The following is a 3,585-nucleotide window of genomic DNA, read 5'->3' as shown; positions in this document are numbered from 1 at the left end:
GACTATGTTCATGGTAATTGAGTCCATCTAATCAAATTATTTAATGAACTCCCACTCAGATAGACATCCCTCTAGTCATCCAAGTGAAACATGATCCGAGTCAACTAGGCCGTGTCCGATCATCACGTGAGACGGACTAGTCAACATCGGTGAACATCTTCATGTTGATCGCATCTTCTATACGACTCATGATCGACCTTTCGGTCTTCCGTGTTCCGAGGCCATGTCTGTACATGCTAGGCTCGTCAAGTCAACCTAAGTGTATTGCGTGTGTAAATCTGGCTTACACCCGTTGTATTCGAACATTAGAATCTATCACACCCAATCATCACGTGGTGCTTCGAAACAACGAACCTTCGCAATGGTGCATAGTTAGGGGGAACACTTACTTGAAATTTTAGCGAGAGATCATCTTATTTAAGCTACCGTCGTTCTAAGCAAATAAGATGTAAAACATGATAAACATCACATGCAATCAAATAGTGACATGATATGGCCAATATCATTTTGCTCCTTTTGATCTCCATCTTCGGGGCTCCATGATCATCGTTGTCACCGGCATGACACCATGATCTCCATCATCATGATCTCCATCATTGTGTCTTCTTGAAGTTGTCTCGTCATCTATTACTTCTACTACTATGGCTAACGCTTTAGCAATAAAGTAAAGTAATTACATGATGTTTATGTTGACACGCAGGTCATAAATAAATTAAGACAACTCCTATGGCTCCTGCCGGTTGTCCTACTCATCGACATGCAAGTCGTGATTCCTATTACAAGAACATGATCAATCTCATACATCACATATATCATTCATCACATCCTTTTGGCCATATCACATCACAAGGCATATGCTGCAAAAACAAGTTAGACGTCCTCTAATTGTTGTTGCAAGTTTTTACGTGGCTGCCATAGGTTTCTAGCAAGAACGTCTCTTACCTATGCGAAAACCACAACGTGATATGCCAATTTCTATTTACCCTTCATAAGGACCCTTTTCATCGAATCCGATCCGACTAAAGTGGGAGAGACAGACACCCGCTAGCCACCTTATGCAACTAGTGCATGTCAGTCGGTGGAACCAGTCTCACGTAAGAGTACGTGTAAGGTCGGTCCAGGCCGCTTCATCCCACGATGCCGCCGAATCAAGATAAGACTAGTAACGGCAAGTAAATTGACAAAATCGACGCCCACAACTGCTTTGTGTTCTACTCGTGCATAGAAACTACGCATAGACCTAGCTCATGATGCCACTATTGGGGATCGTAGCAGAAATTCAAAATTTTCTACGCATCACCAAGATCAATCTATGGAGTAATCTAGCAACGAGGGGAAGGAGAGTGCATCTACATACCCTTGTAGATCGCTAAGCGGAAGCGTTCAAGTGAATGGGGTTGATGGAGTCGTACTCGTCGTGATCCAAATCACCGATGATCCTAGTGCCGAACGGACGGCACCTTCGCGTTCAACACACGTACAGCCCGGTGACGTCTCCTACGCCTTGATCCAGCAAGGGGAGAAGGAGAGGTTGGGGAAGACTCCATCCAGCAGCAGCACGACGGCATGGTGGTGGTGGAGGAGCGCGGTACTCCAGCAGGGCTTCGCCAAGCACCGCAAGAGACGAGGAGGGAGAGGGGTAGGGCTGCGGCAAGAAGGAGATGTTCTCGTGTGTATGGCAACCCAAAACCCCACTATATATAGGGGAAAGGGAGGGGCTGCGCCCCCACCTAGGTTTCCATCCCTAGGGGTGGCGGCCAGCCCTAGATCCCATCTAGGGGCGGCCAAGGGGGAGGAGAGGGGGGGCGCACCACTAGGTGGGCCTTAGGCCCATCTGAGCCTAGGGTTTCCCCCTTTTCCCTTCTCTCTTTGCCTTGGGCCCTGGTGGGGGGGCGCACCAGCCCACCTGGGGCTGGTCCCCTCTCACACTTGGACCACGCAGCCCTCTGGGGCAGGTAGCCCCACCTGGTGGACCCCGGGGACCCTCCCGATGGTCCCGGTACGTTACCGATAGCACCCGAAACTTTTCCAGTGACCAAAATAGGACTTCCCATATATAAATCTTTACCTCTGAACCATTCCGGATATCCTTGTGATGTCCGGGATCTCATCCGGGACTCCGAACAACATTCGGTAACCACGTATATCTATTCCCTATAACCCTAGCGTCATCGAATCTTAAGTGTGTAGACCCTACGGGTTCGGGAGTCATGCTGACATGGCCAAGACAATTCTCCGATCAATAACCAACAGTGGGATCTGGATACCCATGTTGGCTCCCACATGTTCCATGATGATCTCATTGGATGAACCACGATGTCAAGGATTCAATCAATCCCGTATACAATTCCCTTTGTCCATCGGTATGATACTTGCCCGAGATTCGATCGTCCGTATCCCGATACCTTGTTCAATCTCGTTACCGGCAAGTCTCTTTACTCGTTCCATAACACATCATCCCGTGATCAACTCCTTGGTCACATTGTGCACATTATGATGATGTCCTACCGAGTGGGCCCAGAGATACCTCTCCGTTTACACGGAGTGACAAATCCCAGTCTCGATTCATGCCAACCCAACAGACACTTTCGGAGATACCTGTAGTGTACCTTTATAGCCACCCAGTTACGTTGTGACGTTTGGCACACCCAAAGCATTCCTACGGTATCCGGGAGTTGCACAATCTCATGGTCTAAGGAAATGATACTTGACATTAGAAAAACTTTAGCATACGAACTACACGATCTTTGTGCTAGGCTTAGGATTGGGTCTTGTCCATCACATCATTCTCCTAATGATGTGATCCCGTTATCAACGACATCCAATATCTATGGTCAGAAAACCGTAAACATCTATTGATCAACGAGCTAGTCAACTAGAGGCTTACTAGGGACATGGTGTTGTCTATGTATCCACACATGTATCTGAGTTTCCTATCAATACAATTATAGGATGGATAATAAAGGATTATCATGAACAAGGGAATATAATAATAACCAATTTATTATTGCCTCTAGGGCATATTTCCAACACTCAGGAGCATAGCATGCACACATTAATCATGGCAAAAATGACAAATAGCTATTTGATGAAACAGATCTGACAAATTTATCACATAGCCCTCTTCCAACTGCATTGCGGGCATCCAGATGAGCTCAAATGAAAATGATGCAATGAGATGAAATGATTTACTCGTTGAGGCGAACATTTTGATATGCTACACACACAAATCGGAGCTACGGATGCAGAGTTACGACATGTGAAAGTTTGCAAATATTTAGGGTTTGGGGAAAGAAAAGTCAACCGAAGCGTTTCTCAGATCCAGATCCAGTGCGCGGTTACTGTAGCTGGCGCGAGGTACGAGGTTCGCCGGAGACGTCGGGGAAGAAGAGGCGGTCGGCGAGGGCGCGGTGGCGCGGCGGAGCTGGAGGGAGTCGGCGGCGAGCTCCGGGTCGGTGGCAGGCGGCAGGGACGCCGGGCGCTGCGAGCTTCAGGTCGGGGCGGCGTCGTTCAGAGGCGATGGCGAGCTTCGGCGGCCTCCGGCAATGGCGTGCGGCGGCGGGGCAGCGAGGTCGACGCCGGCGC

This window comes from Triticum dicoccoides, chromosome 1A (genome assembly GCF_002162155.2).
Source record: "Triticum dicoccoides isolate Atlit2015 ecotype Zavitan chromosome 1A, WEW_v2.0, whole genome shotgun sequence".
Lineage (NCBI taxonomy): Eukaryota > Viridiplantae > Streptophyta > Magnoliopsida > Poales > Poaceae > Triticum > Triticum dicoccoides.
This window is presented reverse-complemented; position numbering follows the sequence as displayed.